This window comes from Topomyia yanbarensis, chromosome 1 (genome assembly GCF_030247195.1).
Source record: "Topomyia yanbarensis strain Yona2022 chromosome 1, ASM3024719v1, whole genome shotgun sequence".
Classification (NCBI taxonomy): Eukaryota; Metazoa; Arthropoda; class Insecta; order Diptera; family Culicidae; genus Topomyia; species Topomyia yanbarensis.
In genome coordinates, this window is record NC_080670.1 from 131,609,925 (window position 1) to 131,633,011 (window position 23,087).

At 40.0% G+C, this 23,087-nt stretch overlaps 1 protein-coding gene across 14 annotated transcripts in view; it reads left to right on the forward strand.

Moving 5' to 3' along the window:
* The window catches only part of LOC131694307 (teneurin-a), a 1,511,233-nt gene that overhangs the window by 1,115,749 nt on the left and 372,397 nt on the right, over positions 1–23,087 (forward strand). The window lies entirely within an intron of this gene.

Genomic DNA, 23,087 nt, shown 5'->3' on the forward strand with positions numbered 1-23,087 from the left:
ATTTCTTAATATATTTAAAAAATCAGATTGTAATCTGCAACGTGGAATGTGAAGGTCAAACTCGGATGACACTCTGTTGAAAGTCCGCTGCAAACCAATGATGGCACCGTTAACTCCATAGTTAGTCCGGCGTACCTCTTCGTACCGGAGGAATATATTATTGCGAAGAGAACCAAGGCGAACGTTCAAATTTATCGCACTAAGGCGCTCGGGACATTCGATTCGATCGTGCAAAATAGCCGAAAATGTCATAGCACGGGATAGGTCCCGCCGCACTTGCAATGTGTCGAGTTCAATAAGCAAACCACGACTTTCGTAACTTGACAGCTGGTGAGGGGCAATCGACGAAGGACAAACCGAACAAATATGTACTGTCTCGATTCTATGGACACCGTTGAGATAATGAGGATTCCACACAACTGAACAATATTCCAGTGTTGAACGAACGAGTGAGCAGTAAAGAGATTTCAAGCAGTAAATATCTGAAAAGTGCTTAGATGTTCTCATAACGAACCCCAAGCAGCACGATGCCTTTGCGACAATGTAGCTGATATGCTGCTTAAACGTCAGTTGTTCATCGAGAAAAACTTCAAGATTTTTGGCACAATTCGCTCTGTCAATCGTGGATTCTGCTAGACAGTATTCAAAACGAATTGGGGTTTTTTTTCTCTAGAACGTAATGACCGTGCATTTCATGGGATTTAGGGTCATTCGGTTGATTCCGCACCATTCCTCAAAGGTTACCGGTTGGCGTTGAAGGAAAGCTGCATCATTAGTATTCCGGATTCTGTGGTATAACTTGAGGTCGTCAGCGAAAGATAACCGTGGTTCTTCTAAGCAAAAGTTGACGTCGTTGAAATACAGAAGAAAAATCAATGGACCGAGATGGCTGCCTTGCGGAATGTCGGATGAAGCGAAGAACTCTTTGGATACACAATCACCTATCTTGACTGCCAGACGACGATTACTGAGATATGATTGCATCCCGCGGAGAATATTAGTACCAAATCCAAGTCCATCCAACTTTGCCACTGCAATAGCGTGATTAATCTTGTCAAATGCAGCTGAAAGGTCCGTGTAAATAACGTCAGTTTGAAGGCTGTCAGACAAGGCATCTGTCACATATGTTGTGAACGACAGAAGATTCGTAGAAGTTGAACGTTTCGGCATAAATCCATGCTGAGTCTCGGAGATATACTGTTTGTAGTGGCTGAAGCTGGGCTCCCACATAGTCATTTCAAATAGCTTAGAAACTGCGCTTAGCATTGTAATGCCGCGGTAGTTGTCAACTTCCTTTTTATCACCTTTTTTGTGAACTGAAAACATGAAGGAGAATTTCGATTACCTTGACCATTATGATTCAAATACTAGTGGATTCATAATAGGAAACATTGTGTTGATTTGATATTCACCCGCGAGACATCCGCAGATTTTCAAAAGTAATTGATTTGTTCCGCTTCCATTTCGACTGTGATCATTAACCAAAAAATATCATCAAGCAATCATTATGTACTACTCATGCTTATTGTTCTTTATAGTAATTTCAAACATATCTAACAAGTACAACTTCGGTCAAGAAACCGACCCTTCCAGCAATGAACAAGAAATTTGTTTTTCTAGGACGTAATGCGGAAGGAATGAAGAACGAAGAATCCTAAACGAAGAATATTATTATTATTAGTTTGTTTGTATTATTCATTCTCGGGGATTCGGTGTCCCCGTGTGGCGAACTGGGTGGCGTTATTTGAGGCATGGATGAATAGCACAACAAATATCGCATTCAAGATGAACGAATGAAGTAGTTTGGTGAAGAATATTTACAACATTGACAAGCAACGGTAGATTGTGGACACAGTTTTTCACAAAAAGAACGGGAGCTTTCAAGAGAGAGAGAGGGAGAGAGAGAGAAAGAGAGAGAGAGAGAGAGAGAGAGAGAGAGAGAGAGAGAGAGAGAGAGATTACTATTACGTTGCTTGTGAAGCAGAGGTCCAAGATACTGTACTTTCCGTTCACAATTCAGCTCAATTGAACTAAACCGGCAGTGCAATAGTCGTCCAACAACTGGGTGACCGAAGGTCCAATATTTGACTGACTAACTGAAGCATAATAGTGGGCAGACGAATGGGATTACCATATGCGATACCGCTGAAGTTAAAGTCCCCATTTGTGTTATCATTTGCTTGCACTACAGATCAAAACCAGGACACAGAGCGCGTGTGCTTACTAACAAGCTCGGAGTCGTTGGTGCGGTTGGGCGGGATGTAAATTACGCAAATATAAAGTGTATGATTTGGAAAACTGATGGCTGCCCCTACACCCGAGCAACCGGGAGGGCTGATTAAACGGATTTTATGGCAGGAGCGGACGGCTAAGAGTACACTTGCTCCGCAGCGTTTAGCGCTGTTATAGGGAAAACGATCTTGGCGGTACACATTATAGTTATTGGTAAACAGTTGACTAGACAATGTGGCAGCCAGGTTTCAGTGAATGCATATATGTCAAACACTTCGTCAGAATAGGCCAGCGAATAAACGGTAATATATAAATTAATTCCACTTATAATTCCACTTATGTAATGATAGTACATGGTGAGTTAGTCATTCATATTGCAGTGGGCGTCTATACTAGTTCCATTAGGACGCTGCACTATGTGTCGAGTGGTTTGGAGATCTGAAAAGCTTGCAACACTATTTGAAACGGTGCAGTTGTCCGGCCCACCTTCGAACATATACGTGTAGTAGCCTAGCCATTTTTGCAAAATCTCTCGATCTCGAAGAGCGCCGGGCTGAAAAAGTTTCCTTTTAACCTACAAAAACCACCTGTAAAATTTGAAACCGATCAAAGAAAAATTAATGGACCCGAAAATGGATAGTTGATACTTGGATGGATAGGCAATTTTTTTAAATTTTGCGTTTTTCGCTTTTTTCCTTATATCCTTATAACTATTTTAAAACTACTTAAATTAATATGAAATTGCATATATAATATTTTTATTAATGCGAGAAATAAATTACAAAATTTAAATTTCACGCGGGTTCGATCATTTAACATGGCATCCATATATTGACGTACAGACGTTGACAGTAGTTAACATATGGTGTGCTCAGCCACTTCTATGCCCATGCCTCCCATCCCAAGTAACAATTGAAGTTTTATAGCACGCTACAAGTGCAATCTAAGTTTTATCAGGGGCTACAAAACTACCATAAAACCTCAATTGTTACTAGGTCTTGCCTCGGTTTGTTTTAATTTTAACAAAGAAATATATTTATTGTTATTTATTTTTATTTTTTGTACCTTCAACAACCCTTGGCCCTAATGGTAGTTGCTTAAACTAATTCCATTTCAGAATAGATAATATTTTAGCTGTACTCGAATTCCTCATCCGGTTAAAGTCAAAGGCCGTCGCTATACTGTTAAAAAACGCTGGAGTCCGGTAACAGCGCGCTGGTGACCATAGTTGGTCTCCTGAACGGAACTCGCAGAAGAGAGTGATTGCGCAGAAATCGAACGCGAGCTTGAAGAACCATGCGGCCGAGGATTGTAGGGCAATCCACCCCGGAAGACAGTAAGTCCCAGACGAACAGGGATCGATTGCTAACCCTCCGGATACCTAGAGTATCGAGTTGTATTAACCGGTTTTCGTAAGTCGGCAGCTGAAATCAGTTTTACCGAGGAAGATGTTGTAGTGCAAAGAGTCTGAACTGGCGGGAAGGCTTCGATTCTGTTATCGTCCTTCTGGTAGTGCGGATTCCAAGCAACAGAACAATTATTATTCGTTTATAAAAAAGGAAAAAAAAGTGATTTTAAACAGTATCGGAAGATGAGCCCAAGTTGTCTTAATGCCTTATCGAATGTACGAAGTATGTATATCGTTTGAACTCTGGTACCGAATCCATAATGACTCCAAGATCCTTGACGTGAGAGCGTCTTGGAATGCTTGAGTCGAAGAAATTGTAGTTAAACTGAGTCGGATGGCGTTTCAGCGTGAACGTAGCGATGGAGCATTCACTCGGGTTTAAAGCCATTCTGTTTAGATCACACCACGTATAAAAGCTCTCCAATTCACCCTTAAGAAACTCGGCATCGGTTTTATCCTGTATTTGTCGAAATATTTTAATGTCATCGGCGAAAGAAAGGCGAGGACCTTGTAATGTGATATTGACGTCATTAAAGTAGAGGAGGAATATTACTGGTCCGAGATTTATTATTTATTTATTATTTATTTATTTAAACTTCTTTCTTCATCTGACCTATAATGAGATAGCTTTCTTGTGGGGTACCGGATGCAGCGAACAATGGTGCAGATAGACAGCCCTTAATGCTGATTTGGAGGTGCCTTCCATCGAGGTAGGAACGAAACCAGCGCAGAAGTTGTCCGTGAATACCAAGTTTGTTCAGCATCGCTATTGCGATACCATGGTTTGATTTTGTCGAAGGCCGCAAATAGATCCATGTAATCGGTTTGCAATCCGTTAGCGAATCCATCCAGTGCATAAGATGTGAACGAGAGCAAGTTGGTCGTTGTCGATTTGATACGGAACTTAAACACGAGATTCCCCGATAATTATCAATGTTCGATTTGTTTCCTTTTTGTGAACTGGAAACATGAGTGCTGCTTTCCAGCAGGAAAGGAATGTTCCAGTAGTGAGTGATAGCACGAAGACTGGACGAAGAGGTTCAAGAAGCCCTCTGATGCACTTTATAACAAAAATCGAGCGAACGCCACCGAGGTCCGGGGAACTAGATGCTTCCAGCTTGGAATTTGCTGCAAGAATAGGATGTATATCAATATATCGACTCAAATGCTGTTGATAATTCGTCCTAGAGAAGGAGTTTGGAGGATTTCCAATCTTTATAACCCACTTCACGCAAATAAGTTAGGCACAGCCTTCTGCTAGGTGGCCATTTTTTCAAGCCAACATTGTATTGCATATTTATTGGGGCTTTAACCTGGTCGGTCATTCGCCCTTGATTCAAGCCAACATCTCCCTTTGTTCAAATTAAAACAACCCAATGCAAGAGCATGGGAGGCATGGGCCCAGAAGCGGCAGAGCCCACCATATGTTGACTACTTTCTACGTCTCTACATCAACATAGGATTGCCGCCCCTGGTTGGAAATGATTAGAAATTACAAAAAGAAATTTTGTAATTTGCTTCTCGCATGAATAAAAGCATTATATATGCAATTTGATATTAATATTATTGGTTTTAAAATAATTTAGGGTGATGAGCCTATTTTGGCACCATTATGGAGAGGGTCGCACTGTTTTTTGAATAACTTAAAAAGAAGCCATATTACCTATAACCTTTTCAGAATAAAGTATCAGTGTACTGTTTCTTAAACATCTGTATAAAGCTTATTTGGCAGAATTGTCTCAATTTTCAGCATAAATGAAAATAAATGTTCTATTCTGTGCATCTATTCCCACCTGAACGTTCCAATTATCGCCTTATGGGTGTGCCGATTTCCACCTCATCGAAAAACAATCTAGTTGAAACGCAATGCCTCATATTTCATTTGCGTCGATTCTAACTAGGTATCCAGATCATGGACGCCAACGCGTGATTTGTAAAACGAATTATTCTGCTTTTTTCAGCCGATCAAAACAAACGTAAACATTACGCACACGAAAGAAACTCATCAGCTGTTAGTAGAAGAGCGCCCAGAACTGCGCATGCAGGAAATAACCATGCGAAAGTTAACAACTGGAATATAAAGTTCACATCACACATTACTTCCTCCCGATCCAAATTGTATGTGCAGATGAAAATAAAATATCTGCGATCAACAATTAGTTGAATAACTTGAAATAATTGATTACTTATACCTGAAATTGCATAACATTATGTTTTCAAGTTCATGTTTTGGTTTGGCCGCACTGGTGATTCTTTTCTGTATGATGGATGCAAAAAGTTGGTTTTGATTGTGGTAGTGTATCAGCAAAACATGCCAATAATAGGAACCCCCGTATTTAGTTTTATCCTATTATAACACTAGGCCTATTCTAGTGTTTGACGAGTGCTTTTAAAGCGAAATAATCGTAAAAAGGTTCTCCAGCTAAAATAAAGGTATGTATCAGTGCAATATTTAATATATTTGTGCCGGAATAACGAGATATGAGGCGGTAAATGCTGGCTCGAAAGCTTTATTTTGCTAAGCGCCGTTGCGTCCTGTTTCGGTTCACTACGCGAGTGAGGCGGATCAGCAGATATTTCAATAAGGTGATTTTGTTTTAATTAAAAGTTGGATTTAGTGGATAGTTCTGAATACGTATGTGCACAACAAATAAAGAATATAACTTGAGCTTTTTTGCACACCTGTTTTAGCCAAATCGATATTGTCATTATCTCATATGCTTGGTTCGAAACCAAGGGGTACGAAATAGGGTCACAATAGGCTCTACTGCCATAATAGGCACATCACCCTATATAAGGAAAAGAGCGAAAAAAATTAAATAAAATTGCCTTCACTTCAATTCATTTTCGGGTCCATTAATTTTACTTGGATCGGTCTCAAATTTTACAGGTGTTCTTGTCAAGTTAAAAGGAAACTTTTTCAGCCCGGCGCTCGTTGATATGGCTATATTGAATTTTTGTCTAATAACTCGCGTCCAGTCTAACGTGTAGCATAGTTACCTGAGAGACTGCTCACGGCACAGTATCTATTTCTTCTTTTCTATTCCATATCGTCTCCCTCGATGGCGCTCAGAATAACGCTCTCCGTAGAATTAGCCTTCGGAATCCAAACTGGTATTTCGTTGTTGTCAGCCTATTAAAGACAATCCTCAGCAAGGGTTTACCGAGCGTATCCAGCAGGCATATTGGTCTATACGACGATGGATCCTCGGGGGGCTTACCTGGTTTAGGCAGCAGCACTAACTTCTGAATGTTCCATTTGTTAGGGAAGTTATTGAAACATTTTTCTGCACAATGCAATGTTGGGGATTCCATCTGGATTGGATACTTTCTTCACCTTTAAATTTATTACCAATTCGACGAGTTCCTCGTTGGAAACTTGTATTCAGTGGCATAGCAGCAGGGTGGAGGTAGTGACAACCTCCCACGCCCTCCCGAAATATTTTGAAGAAATTTAAAAAAAATTACATTTGTGTGTGTTTTTACAATCCATCTCCCACTGATCGACAGTTTTTTTATGGAAGAAACTCGTCTGCATCTATTTATTGATAAATTGTGTATTATCCATAGATGTACACATGTTTAGTCCTGGAGATGGAAGGCGATAGCTCTACTGTACATCCAACGATCCATTTCAAGCATGCACATTCCTACACGTACATTCTGAGGCCGTCTTCATATACAATAAGCCCCGCGCGAACATCCACGAATCAATTTGATATGTGCACTGTATTCGCACTTCCAGAATGAAAAATAATATTTTTGATTATGGCACATATTTACAATAAGGTAAAACATATAATTGAAGAACAACACAAAACGATCTCACCAGCGTGTTGCTCTAAATTCGTTGATTGATGGCATTTCTGCAAAGAATTCTCCTACATCCACAATAAGTGAAATCGTTGCGTCAACTAGTCATATTCAGATGGCGCTGTGGATGCTAAGTGGGTGTATTTTTTGTGGCTAGATTCGCCCACGTACATAGCAAAATAATTAGGATGTGACCATAAAATCACTACGTCAAATTACACTTTTCTCGCGATATTTTAATAACACATAAGGAAAAACGACCTACTAAGCGATGAACGTCGATTTCCTGTCACTATATGTTACTATATGTCACGGCAAATTTTGAAAACCATCGGACGAACATAAAGTCACTTTCAAGCGATTCGACAGTGCTGCCGGATCCCCATTTTAAAAAAAAATTAACAAGTTCTACAAAAATATGCATTATATTTTAAATGGAATTCTCAATGTTTCATTTGCAAAAGTTATCTTGTGAGAATATTTCCTTATGGTGAAAATTGGCTGCAAACCTCGACACCTACGTGCCGGCTCGTTATGGAGGCTAGCTCAACCGCCGAGGACTACAACGAGTAGATCGCGGAGAAGCGAACAGGTTAATGGCTCCTGGTATCGTGACAAAACAGAGAGCTTATTGGTTCACGAAACGGATATCGGTTCCGAGAGAAATTTCGCCACATTCTGTAGTCCTTGACTGATGACGAACATGGACTGGAGAGTGTGCGCGAAGTAGCCCCATAGCGACCACCAGGCGATTCGCTACCGCATCGGCTAATGGAACCCTGCTGCAGCACAGAAAAAGATGACCGTCAAGATAAAGTGGAAGTCGAAAGTCTTTAACAAAAACCTCTTTGTTGAGTCACTTCGGCGAACAGTGGAATCAAGTGCGTTGATGCGGCAGATCTAACAAAAATGATTGCGACGTTACAATGCCACGAAAACTGGAGTCATGCAGTAAACGGCGTGCAGCTTACTGGTTAAATAAATAGCTCAGCACGCTACACGCTGCTTGTCTTAGAGCCTGAAGGCGGGCTCAGCGCGCAAGATCGGAGAGTAAGTGAGGAGCGCAAGCTACGTTTCGAGAAGATAGGGACTCATTAAAACGGGAGATCAAGCTTAGCAAGCCAATTTCCACTAACTAGACTAACGACAAGCTCAAAGAAGCATCGATGTGATTAAACTCAAAGAAAACCCGGTCTGGACGGAATACCATCCGTTGCGCTAAAAGCTGCGATCCTGGCATATCCGCACATGTTCAGGATGCTACTGCTGAAGTCTCAAGATGATGGCAATTACCCCGAAATGAGGAAGGTAAAGAAGCGGATGTTGCTGCCAAAGTCAGGGAAGTCACCGGGCTATCCAGTCTATCTTACTCCCAGTCGTAGGCGAAAATGAAACACTTTAATTCTTATTTGACAAAATATCAGAATTTGGCCTGCTCCAAATCAACCATGTAAAATTCACGAACTGCACTGAAGACTTCTATGTTCATGCATCTTTAAGTCCATTATGGACAAATGAAGTATTTCACACAGCAATCGAATAATCAATATTCATTCATCAAAACCGTTCCCCGAACGACTTGGAGTATGAGAATGTTCCGGAATTCCATAAAACCGACTTCGAAGAAGTTAAACGTAGACTATGTAGAATAAATTGGCAAACTGTATTGAATATTGGAGGAAATGTCAACAAGCAGTGGCCAAATTCTATTTAATTGTAACGAATTTAATCTCTGAAACAGTACCAGTAAAAAGAATAGGTAGAACTCATGGCCGTCAACAGCCTGTGTGGTTCAACCAACATCTGAGAAACCTAAGAAATAAAAACCAAAAGGCACATAAAATTTACAAGAAAGAACACAGCATAGAAAATCGACAAAATTATTTGGGCATTTGCTCCCAACTCGACATAACCATTAACACTGCTCATGAAAAATATAATCGTAAAATCGAGAAGGAAATCAAGACTTGTCCAAAGAATTTTTGACATTAAAAATGTTTTACTCCGCTATCTGGGGCTAGGTGTCATTCTAAAATCTAAACTATCTCCCATGTAACGAAACTATGTAAGGTTTGCACGCTTATAACTCCGATATTACTAGATAGATTTTAATCATTCGTGCACCAACCGATTCAGAAACACCTAACTTAAATATTGGTAATAATTTAATATCTCCCCAATAAAAGTAGACTTTTAAAAATTAGTAAAATTAAAAAGTTCATGAAAAACGGGAAAATTACCATTCGTGAGGCAGATTTCTCAGACACAGCCGCCATTAGAGGGTAGGTTAAGTCATAAATAGAAGCAACGCATGTCCGTTTAAATCAGTTGTTGCTCTTACTTATCCCATACGAACATCTTCTCCGGGCGATGCAATAAGCGCTATCGATTTTCGGCAACGTTGGCATTCGCACACACTCGCACCTAAGTGACTAAACCATATACGGTTAGTTTATAAATAGAGGTGACGCGTACACGCTTGAATCAGTTTTTGTTCTTATGTCGAACGGGTAAGATCATGGCTGCAGCGTCTGGGCACTACACTAAGCGGCAGACGCTATGCATTTTCGGCAGCGGTGGCCGTGTGCGGATTTTTCGGGTACCAGCACGGTGTCACAGAATGATTTGCAAAGTGGGTGGGTGGGGTGGTTTGGATTAAATTCAATACGGTGTGTGCTGCTTAAGAGTGCTGCGTTTGAAAAAAATCTCGAGTACTTTTTCAAATGGACGTAAGTAACATTGAGAGCCTCTCTTTGTTTACTTTCTCTTTCGTTTATTACGACGTCATTACAACACTTTGTACTAATTTTCCAGTACATATCGAAAGCCGACGGTTTTTACTACAATATTATGCAAAGAGTAGAGTAGTAAATGTTGAAATGGCCGAGTAATGAACAGAAGAGAAAGACCTCAAAGAGAATCTCTCATTGTTACTTACGTCCATTTGAAAAAGTACTCGAGAAATATATTTATTTTTATGAGTGCGTTGTAACTTGTTAATCCATGTTTACGGCGCTTTGTAGCTGCGTAGGGTAAAGAGCCTATTGGTTTTCATGTTTCATATTTCGGTTATATGTTTTTTATGAGTAAGGCATCTGACAACGTGCTTCTGTAGTTATTGCACTGTTCAGCAGCGTAGTATTTTATATAGGAGAGTACACTCAGGTTTTTTTACGCGGATTTTGAAATTTACGCGGTTTTCATTAACGCGTTTTTTTTAAATTTACGCGGTTTTCATTTACACGGCCTGTATCCCCTGCGTGAAAAATCTGAGTGTAATTGCATCGGAAACAATCACATTCCCAGCAGAACTTTTTGTTTTCTAATTTCAAACACTTTTGTTTCGTACTGCACACAACGGAAAATTTTAAAACAGAACTTACCGTCCCAGCAGCAGTTTAAGCGGGTGTTCTTTTTCGATTCAAATTCAAGCCATGTCTTAAGCGTTACTGGACTTAAAATTGTTTTCCCAGTTTATCCAGTCAGAATATCTGTCCTACCCTATGTATTTAAAATACAGTTCTAATTGCGTTTTAAAGTATACAACAAATAGAACGGTTGGGTATACTAATTTAAATTTTAAAATAAATCTGTTTTAAATTATGAAACAAACCGCTGTACTGAAGATATAATTATGTCAGTCCTATTACCACATAAAACACCTATATAACATAAAACGCTGCAGAATTGGTTTAATAATACAATGTTTACACTACAGAGTTATAACACGTTTTAATAATTAGCAACAAGAAAAATGTCACCAAGATAGCATAAAACCCCGTTGTAACTGGTAGTGCGAACGTTGTATAACAATGTAATTTTGCAAATAATTTCATTTGTTCAACCACTAATCGATCAAGAAATACTTAACCTTAAGATTGTTTACTTAAGTTCATTAGTACATTATTGAAAATTTAAATGGAAAATGAAATTTCATATTTCATGGAGAATCTGTATATTTCCGTTGGCGGGCGTGGGCTTCCTCATCACAGCTCTCATTATGGAACTTTTCTTTTGATTATATTTTCTGGACAGACCAGCCTATTTTTATTAGATGGATCAGCCAAATAATGCCAATCACCTAGTGAGATACTTGATTAATTAATAGATTACCGTTAAAAGACCTTCAATAAATTATGTTTTGATGGGGAGGGTATATAGCAAATTGTAACATATGAAAACAGGCGAGTGAACAAGAACGTGAGTCGATATGTGTGATAGATAAAATTCATTTGCACGCTCTTGAAAAAAGCTACATTTTTAATGTCACCGTGGTCGTGTCCTGCACACAACCCTTTTATTTTTCAATTACGTGAAAACGAAATTGAAAAGTAGCAACTTTCCATCCCAAATGCATTTTAACGGACATGCAGGCAATAACAAACTGAAATCTGCAATTTATTTGGAAAATTCTTTCAAGAAGTGTAGGGTAATTTGGGGTGAGATGCCGCACATTTCTTAAAAGCGATCCTGCTTCAAAGTAAATCATTCAATATTTGATGAAATCATTTTTATCAATTGCGACAAGTTGCTAAAATACTGTTAAATGGTTTTTGTCATGAAAAAAAATCATCAAATTTCCATGAACATTTAAAAAAAAAGATCATTGCGGGAGATTTCGGTATATTTACATTTGCACAAGCCGTACAGCTCGCTACAGCGACGTATCACTACAGCTCTTGCCAGAACGGTAGCCAAACCGAGTACATTTTCCCGTACAGCAGTAGAATACATTTTGTTTTGCTGCTGTACTCCGACTGCTCGGTGAGAGTGTGGCGTAGTAATGTTTGTTCTCTCGCTTTGTACACTTTTCTCTGCATAGTCAAAGGGAGAGGCCCGCACACGAAAGCGTTTTTTTTTTTTTTTTTTTTATTTCAATTATAGAGGTTTTAACCTTAAGGTCATTCGCCTCTTCGGGTTAGAAAAATCTCTTAGGAAAAATTTCTAACCCTATGTGCGGGGTCGGGACTCGAACCCAGGTGCGCTGCGTACAAGGCAATCGATTTACCAATACGCTACGCCCACTCCCCTCACGAAAGCGTTAATGCCGGTCGTGGCGTAAACTAACCGCATTCATTGTCGTCGTTTGTGATTAAAAATATTGAATAGATTAAAAATATTAAAAAGTGTAAAATAAGGAAAGAGAAGCTGTACCGCTCGTGTCTGGTGGCTGTACTGGGGGCAGTATTTTTTGTCATGTTACTGCTTTGCTTAAAGCCTGCCGTACAGCGCTGGACGTCCTGCACTAGCGAACGACAGCAGCGTCGAAAGAGAAATGAGAATGTAGGCAGGAAAAATACAGCCGCAGAAAAGGTAGGCATTTTGCTTCCTTGGGCCGCATGTGCGGGTGAGACGCCACACCATGGTCACAAACTGAAAAATGGTGAACAAAAGTTTTTTAGTTACCGTTGATGTTCTTGTGGTTAGGGGTCTTCAGCTGAATTTCAAAATTTCACCGTTACAAAATCATCCATAACTCTCGATAGAAACAAAAATGAAAAATTAATAATACAGATTATTGAAGGTGAGAGATTGACGCGTAATTTGACATACCTTTTGAAATTTTTTAGCGTGAAGAACACAAGAAAAAATACAACTGAAATTTTTAAGTAGATGAAAAGTACCGTTATTCACATAATTATATTGTAAAATTATTTTTATGAGATAGTGTAAATATCATTCCATAAGTGTACAAAAATTCATTCAATTATCTTCAGTAGGTTTTGAGATATAAAATTTAAAATTTTATCATGCAATAAAGTTCAAGGGTTAATATCTCAAAGGAAAAAAGGAGTTTTAACGAAATATTTATACCAAAAACTATTTACCATAATCCCTATACAATAAAACATATCTCATGAAAATCGGCGATTTTGCGAAAAATTTGAGGATCACTTGACTTGGTTTTACTCAATATCATATTACCGTATAAAAGTGACGCTATATACGAGATATAGAAAGTGCGGCATCTCACCCGACGCGGCATCTCACCCGACGCGGCATTTCTCCCAAAATTACCCTATTCTTCATATTCCGAAACAGAACGCGACCGCGATTACTTTTCATTTATACCTAAATTTCCAAATGACATTTCCGTCCACGAACTATCTGAACACGAAATTATCACTGCACTAAAAAACCTAGACGCATCAAAAGGGCCTGGACCTGACTGAATTGCACCAGTATATTTAAAAAATCTAGCAGAAGAACTTACTCTACCATTACTACATATTTTCAACATGTCACTGAAAACATTCCCAGAAATATGGTAATCATCCTTTTTCGTGCCAATATTTAAATCAGGCACTAAATCGGACATCCGAAACCATCGAGGGATTGCCATTATCTCATGCATTCCAAATTATTCGAAAAATTGGTAAATGACAAAATATTTCAGCAAATCAAATAACAAGCCTGGCTTCTATAAAGGCCGCTCAACAACATCAAACCTTTTAGAATTTATAACTCTAAATGCAAAGGGCAATGGCAACCATGTAAAAACTCTCTACACAGACTTTAGTAAAGGATTCGACCGTATTGACATACCTTTATTACTCTTCAAACTGCAAAAATATGGCATGGAAAATAAACTTTTGAAATGGCTCGAATCATATTTAACGAAACATGAACAAACAGTTCGCTTTCACAATATACTCTCTAACCAATTAGTGTCACCTCTGGCGTACCCTAGGGTTCCCACTTAGGCCCTCTTCTTTTTATTTTGTACGTAAATGACATTACCCTTATAGTCAAACATCTAAAAGTGCTTATACACCCAAAACGGCGCGCTCAGATTTTCTGTTTTTAGGCTCACGATCTCATTCCCCAAAGGAATCCTTTTTGAACATTGAGCTGTTTGCGCACAATTCGAGATGAGCGCAACGCTCACGAAAAAAATCGATGACACACACACACAAACAAACTTTGTTAGTATTTGGTTTTGTATCTTTCTTCTACACCTTACTTTCCCCCCACCCGACAACTACAAGCAATCTCATTGTCATTGATGCTGCACTGCATTTTGTTTTGTATCATTCTTTTGTCCGCTGCTATAAATAGCTCATGATCTGAAACTTCTAGTGAAAAAAATCCTGCATTAGAAATCTAGGAGTAGAGCCGACAAACTTCTATTTGCTAAACAAACCTCTTTGCTACCCGTACCACGACGACATACACTCATTGAGTAGTAAAATGGCATATATATAAGCTTCACACTAATGATGAGTGAGATTATTTTGTTTGGCTCCCCGCCGCCGCGTCGGTATTTCAGCATCAGCATTGTACCATTTTCCCGCTGTTTATTAATATTTCGTTTGTATGTATGTGTTCGGAACTAAGCCTTAATAGAAAAAATAAAGATTAACGGTAACATCAGGACTAGAACCGAGAAACATATGCTTGCTAAAACGCCTATTTAGACCTTAAGTCACAACGACACATGATCAGTAGTAGTTCGAATAAGCTTCTTCTTATCATTGCAGCAGCTATCTCTGCACTGTGTAGACAACAGCATGTAGCTATGAGGAATGATATTGTATTGCACAAGTATGAGGTTGGTTGAACACTAATGCATCATTTGGGAGCTTTTCGCTCACAGTTCGAGAGCTAAAAAACCGATGCAGTTCACTCCCAAAGATTCGTTTTCGGTGTATGCGAAATATATATTGCAGACGACATGAATCTTGTCATGGAGATAGGAAATATCAAAGACGCTAAAGTATTCCAAAACAAAAGAACAAAATTTACTACGCCCCACTCTCACTGAGCAGTCGGAGTACAGCAGCAAAACAAAAATGTATTTTACTGCTGTGCGGAAAAGTATACTCGGTTTGGCTACCGTTCTGGCAAGAGCAGTAGTGATGCGTCGCTGTAGCCGGCTGTACTGTTTGTGCAAATGTAAATGTACCGGAAAAAATGTAGTTTACCGGTACCGTTCGCATTCCTGATTGTACGAGACTTAGGCGTAATTTTATACTCCAAGCTCACATTTGTGGAACGTTACAATACAAAAATAAATAAAGCAAATAGTATGCTGGGCTTTATTAAAGGGTTCAGGTATAATTTTGAAGACCCCTACACAATCAAATCATTATACAATCAGATATCAGGCCAGTTTTGCAATATTGCAGCGTAGTATGGAATCTATACACTGTCCTGTACGAAGAACGCATCGAATCAGTCTAAAAACAATTTCTTTTGTAAGCACTTCGTAAACTAAACTGAACGACATTTCCTCTTCCATCGTATAAAGCACGTTGCATACGCGTTAACATACAAACACTCATCGAACGCAGCGAATGTGCCATGCTTTGCATTATCAACGACATTATTTCTCAACGTGTACAATTAAAATTAAATTTTATGTTCATAGCCGTCAACTAAGAACTCGTAATTTATTCCAAGGACAATCTTTTAGGACAAACTATGCAAAAATAGCCACATCAATAGAATGATGCGTCATTATAATGAAAATTGTGCTATTATCGACCTTTTCATGTCCGGAAAACAAATTAAAGTTGAACTTAACCGTATAAATAATAAAAAGTATATAAGCAAACACTCTAAGGTTTTTTTTACACGAGGGATACGTACCGTGTAAAAAACCGTGAAAAAAATCTCGTTTATTGCGAAATCCGTGCAAACCGTGTTTATTGCGAAATCCGTGTAAAAAACCGCGTTAGTTCCGAAAACCGTGCAAAAAACCGCGTTGTATTTAATGCAAAAAACTTAGACGATTTTAGGAAAAGGGATGATTTCGGCAATTGACAAGGGACTGGAAGATGTGAGGTATTTTCGGTATTGGAGGACATGGTGCTCAGGGAAGGGGAGCAGAGATGTGGGGGAGAGAAGTTTGGAGGGGCGTTGAGTGGGGTCATGCAGTAAGCTTGGAGTTTCCCAACGACTTGACCCTTTGTCTTCTGCCGCACGAGTCAGGATGTTTTGGCATTTTTGCCGAATGCCAGATCGATTTTTTTTGTTTATTTTAAAGTGGGACTCCTTGAGTATATTTTCCTGGATTTCCATAGAGATCCGAGCAATGGATCAGGGGTTGCTGCGCTTCGAAGCGCGCCGCGTTAACCAAGAACAGTGGCAACTCAAAGATTCAAAATTGATTATCTTGAAATCTTGTTTTTCCAAAACTGACTTTTCCGTGATTACGATTGCCGAAAAGCTACTCTGCCAATATTCTAACATTTTTTGAGCATTTCAGCAAATACCATATACCATATCTCCATTCAGACCTGTTGTGCTGTCATCTATCTCATTTTTTATATTTAACTAGTATTTGCTTGACATAACCAGTAGTTAAATAAATCGCGCGCGAAAATGATTGCTCCGAAGCGGCATTCTATTATTTACTAATAATCCGTATTCTATTATACTATTGTCTTTGAATTTACAGTTTTCATACATTTTTGCAGTTCAATATCAATAAAATTATGTACAAGTTCATTATTAGTAAAAGTCCCTTTTGCTGCGGAACCATTATACATGTGCAATTCCAACTATCTATAAGAATAGTACCTGCTACAATCAAAAAGTAAATCGCAAACAAATACCCGTTGCATAAGATTTCGCATTTTATTCAAACGATCAGCCGGTAAAGTTAGCACCGACACAGCAGAAACCACCAAAAATTCGTCGCGTGATAGAAAAGTGGATGAAACCGATTTATTAAAATATCAGCAATGCTCCACATAGTCGGCTATCAGGAGTTCAAGTTGCCTATTCAGCCTATCGTACTAATACAATAAATGATAAATTTCCCAAATTCTCGGGAGCCGGCTGCCCAGAGCAATTATTACATGGTAACACTATTGGCACACTTGCTAACACATCTCCCCTTCCCGTGATTCATGTGGAGATGCAGAGAATTCCTCGCTCTTTGGTAGCAACATGTATCGGACTAACATTCCTTCCTTCCTCAGAAGATCTGCATTCGGACGTGGCCGGCGTTGGTATTGGTTAGCATGCAGGGATCAATATCGATTGCACAATGTGGCTCACCATGTTATTCCCAAGCATGTTGTTCCAATAAACATTTTGCAATCTAAATTGGTTCTGGTCAATAACGGAGTAGCAACCACGGGGGATCTCTTATGCTTATGCTTATGCTTTAGGAAAAGGGGTGATTTCGTAGTTTTATCAAAAATGTCGTTTAGAAGGCAAAAGACTTCGACAATATTTGAAGGGTAGGTTCGTCACGTGTGAAGTGAAAAACTCTTCCGTAAATTCCTGTAATTTTGGGACGTTTTTTGAAGGATTATTAGCTGGGAAAAAGTACCAAAGGATCGTCGGACAATATGGGATACGTGAAAGAAAATGAATCTATTTCTGACGTGGGACGACTCGAAAAAACATTTTTCGAAGATTTTTCTTCCTCGCAGAAGAATCGTCAAGAGAGGAGACAAATACCACGAATACACCTCCGCGCCCGCCGCTCATCGCTTCTGTACGAACGCTGTTGCTGCGAACGACAGTCTGAGAATTACCAATCTATTACAAAAGTGAGACTGACGAACCCACTGAAAAGTGCGTATGCACACTACACGGAGAGCTTTATTTGATCATCGATGGCAGTTTTTATCCTGTCTCGTTCTTTCCGCTGTAGAATTTGTGTGTTGGGCGTACTCGGCCTGTTCACTCGTTGGGTGCTTGCTGGAGGTGTATTCTGTGGGGTGCATGGGAATCGCGGTGGAGTGTGAGCGACGCTAGTACGGGCTGTGTGGGCTCTGCATGTTTTTGTTCCTCTGAGAAACAGACATGCAGAACTTTCATGTTTTCTATTTCGGTCTCTTATTCTGCTGTGATTTTTATGTATTTTCTGGAGTATACTTCTGGTGAGTATTCGTCGGATGGATGGACCGAGTATGTCCAATGCGTGCGGTGCAGATGGATGGATATGCTGTCGAAGACTGCATGAAGTTCTCTGTGTATCATTGGTAAAATAGAAACACTGGTATATTTTTCTATACATATATTCTAATTTATATATCAATTATATAATATTCAATTAAATACACTAAATACGTGTCGATTTTTTACTTCATGTAAGGAATCGAAAGTCTAATTGTAATGTTAAAATCCATTTGATACAAACATTACATTAAGGCGGGGCTGGTTGATGGAACGATTGCCTCGGAACACGGTTTGCCCTGTATATGAAATGGGTAATCGGAAAATCAATTGAGCTATAGAATTGGAAAAGTCGGATCTTGAGAATTTCTTTTGGTCTGCATTTCAATAATGTGGTTGTTTTCGGAACAGTATAAACGAGTAGACGCCAAATATGGATGTCTGAGACCGTTTTAAAAATCACGATGACGACCTCCGACTTCGGAACTCTCTAAAACCTAATCAATATGGGTATTTTTGGAACGGGCTGGACGAGTAGACTCTAGATATCGATGTCTGTGGCCTTTCTGAAAACCAAGATGGCGACTTCCGGTTCAGTGGAGTTCTCTAAAACCCCATCAATATGAGTATTTTTGGAACAGGATTGTTGAGTGGACGTCAGATATCGATGTTTAGGGCCATTTTGAAAACCAAGATGGCGACTTCCGGTTCAGTGGTATTCTCTTATTGGTGGGATTTTAGAGATTTCCACTAAACCGGAAGTCGCCATCTTGGTTTTCAAAATGGCTCTAAACATCTATACCTGGCGTCTACTCATTAATCCCGGTCCAAAAATACCCATATTAATGGGGGTTTAAAGAATTCCACTGAACCAGAAGTCACCATTTGGGTTTTCGAAAATGGCTCCAAACATCGATATCTGACGTCCACTCATCAATACCGGTCCAAAAATACCCATATTGATGTGTTTTTAGAGATTTCCACTGAATCGGAAGTCGCCATCTTGGTTTTTAAAATGGCCTTAAACATTGATAAATGACGTCCACTCATCAATCCCGTTTCAAAAATACCCATATTGATAGGGTTTTAGCGAAGACTACATATTAAGAAGACTGATATCTCTTTCCTTCCCCCATACAAACGAGAAGCGACAGAGGTTACAGCGCCTCTATTGGAGAAAGGTAGGGAGCTTAATGTAAAAATGTATATGTATGTGCATCACTATGGAAAGTACCACCTTTACCCGAAAGTGGTGTTGCTGTTACTGACTCCGGATTCTGGACAGAGTTGCCAGTCTTCTTGATATGCAATCTTCGGTTTTAGAGAATTCCACTGAACCGGAAGTCGCAAATCTTGGTTTTCAAAATGGCCCTTAACATCGATATCTGCCGTCCACTAAACAATCCCGTTCCAAAAATCGATTCGGACATGGACGTGAAAAACTAGATCAAAAATCGTTTAAGTCTTTTGCCTTCAAGAGGACTTCGAATATGTTTGCCTAAAACCGTGTTAATTTCGAAATCCGTGCAAAAAACTTGAGAAATCGTCTAAGTCTTTGGCTTGAAAAGGACTTAGAATATTTTTGCGAAAAACCTTGCTAGTTGCAAAATCCGTGCAAAAATAAACTTGATCAAAAATCGTCTAAGTTTTTTGCCTTCAAAAGGACTTAGAACATTTTGCGAAATCCGTGTAAAAAAACCTTAGTGTATAGTAATACAATTCTATGTAGTCAACATATGCTTGATGAAAATAAAATTAAAAAGCCTCGTATAGACCAACGCCGTAGTGGGGTGTTAACACTGCGGCTGCCCGGGAAAGTAAAAATCGGTTTCGTGGACGAGGTGTCACTAGAAATGATGAGTGAGACACTTGAAGAAATGGAGGTGTCGGTGACGGAAACAATAGATGCGATCGAGAGCTGCATGAACGCGGTCAAGATGCTAATAGCTCACCACGAGACAGATGTGTTGTTGATCAGCAACTGCAAAACGGCTCAGCGGATACAGATCACTGTCGAAGGGCATGTGATTGCATTGAAGCGTACACTGAAGCAATTGGGAGTGATACTCGACGACTGGGTTGAGCTCAAACAACCACGTTGATTACACCTGCGAAATGTCGGTCCATTATCTAGTGTTTTGCCAGCGATCCTGCGATATGGAGTTCCTCCCTATGGTGCGGCGCTGAAATCCAAGTGGAACCACGAAAAGCTGAACAGGACGTTTCGGCTGGTGGTCGTACGAGTTGCGATTGCGTACCGGAGGCAGTATGCGTTATCGCTGAGATGGTCCCCATCTGCATCACCCTGGCGGAGGCTATCAAGTGTTACAATCAATTAAACGTCAGAAACATGAGGAAGATGATGAGAATCGTTTCGAAGGTAACGTGGCAGCTGGAATGGGACAACACGGAGAAAGGAAAGTGGACCTACCGGATCATCCGAGCCCGTCGACGTGGGTCAGTAGAAAGCACGGAGAGATTACCTTCCACATGAAACAGCTCCTACCGAGCCACGGCTGCTTCAAGAAGTATTTTCATCAGTTCGGGTACGCAACGTCACCACTGTGGCCGGAGTGTGAGAACGTCGAGGAGACAACGGAGCATGTGGTCTGGGGATGTCCGAGGTTTGAAGTGACGATCAGGGAGCTACTTAAAACGGAAGCACCGGACATCAACCCGGATAGCTTACAGAATGACAAGCGACGTAAAGACGTGGAACGTAGTAAACAGAGTTATGATGTAGATCATGACCGTCTTACAGCGGAAACGGCGCGATGAACATCGAGCAACGGTTTCGGGAAAGCAATCACCGCCGGGAAACTCTCCGCCGGAATAAGCTAGATCCACCGCCGAAGACTAGTTGAGTAGACTGCAACAGAGTACCGAGTATGAGTCGTAGAAACGCTAATAAACCGACCACAGCCCCCACCGGTTGTTCCTATAGAAAAATAACGAAAACCAAAGAAGAATCGGTATTGGGAGAACTTTTTTCGCCAGGGATTCACCGCTGGGGACTACACTGAGTAGACTGCGACGAGACACCACCAGTCGCGGGTCATCAGTGGACACCCTGCTTTACCGAAATCGCCGAACTGACTTCGGCACCTAGTTGATTGGCTCGGTTTTGGGAGAGCTTCTCTCGTTGGGGAACTCTGTCGGAGTAGGTCAGGTCCATCGTCGGGGACTAGCCCGAGTAGTTCGCGAACAAGTCGAGGAGCTGAATGGTTCATCAAGGAAGTACCGCTAAATAGTCCAAGAAGAGAAGTAAAGGGCTTAAAGGAGTTGCGGCGGTAAATGGCACCGGTCACGGAGCCAAAGGGCTCAAGAAGTTGTGGTACTGAAACCAAATAAGAATCGGTATCGGGAGAACTTCTTTCGCCGGGAAACTCTACAGTCAGATTAACAGCCTCGAACTAGACTGCGTAGACCGCGACGAGATACCACCAGTCGCGCCAGGGCTCCAGCAAACCGGAATCGGAATCGCTAAACTGACATCGGTACCTGGCTGGTTGGCTCGCTGTCGAACTTCTCTCGCCGGGGAACTCTTTGTCAGAGTAGGCGAGATCCATCGTCGGGGACTAGACCGAGTATTTCACGAACAAGTCGGAAGCTCAACGAGGAAGTGGTACTAAATGGCACAAGGGAACTGAAGGGCTCAGTAAATTAGACAATCTGAAGTTCGCTACCCAGGTTGTCCTTGTAGGGGAAAAGCCCTAATTCTAGACCCACAGCTAACTTTCCTACTAGCATACTGAAATTGCCACGTTGCACAGTGGCTGGAGGCTGGCCAAAACCTCAAAAATTTATTTTTGAAATATTGATATTTTATATTTTTCCTAAATTTCTCATACATTAAATGATATATATTCAAAATTTTATGATCATTGGATAAGAACAAGATTTTTAACATGAGTTTAAACGTAGCAAAGTCCGGACTTTATAATGATTTTCATTTCCGAAACCACCATTGCTCTGTTCACTTCAAATGCATGTTGCTCTTTTGATTTTGGTCCGATTTTAGCACAACATTGTGTAGAGGAACGAAAGAGCTTGGTTAGTAAATAAAATACGTCTGGTAAATTTTGCTTGGAACTATGACTTTTTAGTTTTAATATGTTTTAGATGGTCAGATCAAAAATACTTTTTTCACTAATGTATTCTGTACAAGTTTCGGAATCATTTCGGAACGGTCACATAGTATACATTCTATGGGAAATAACCTCCACTTTTCGAATATAATGGTCTCGTTCTGCGCCTAGGTGCGCAAAAAGGTTTAAGGAGATTTTGAAGCTTTGTTGCTGATATGAGGCGCATGGTGTTTTGTGTAAAATAGTTAGACAATCTACAGTAAACCAACACGTTATACAATGGATTTAAAGTAGTGTTCTTCATTTTTTATGATATTGCTGACATTGGTGAACAGTAACGGAAAATCTATCATGAAAACGTGATCATAGTTATAAGAAAAGTTCAATGACACTGTATGGAAAAATGTATTTAATATTTTACGACTTTTGACATCAAAAATGAGCTCTGCACCTCAAAATTAGCTTAAATTGTGATTTTCAGCCAATTTAGGTAACATTTGAGGTTTTGTCCGACTTTTGTTTGAAGACCCGCCCCTGTGCGTTGTGTAGATGGTCGAAAACTGGTAGTGTGTCAAGAAAAACGTAATAATAACCTCATCAACCGAGCACAGCACTTTTTTTGGTTCCATTTGGGGTCCCAAACAACAGTGCGAAATTTGGGGTCGATTGGTTTTGACCCGGCGTAACTG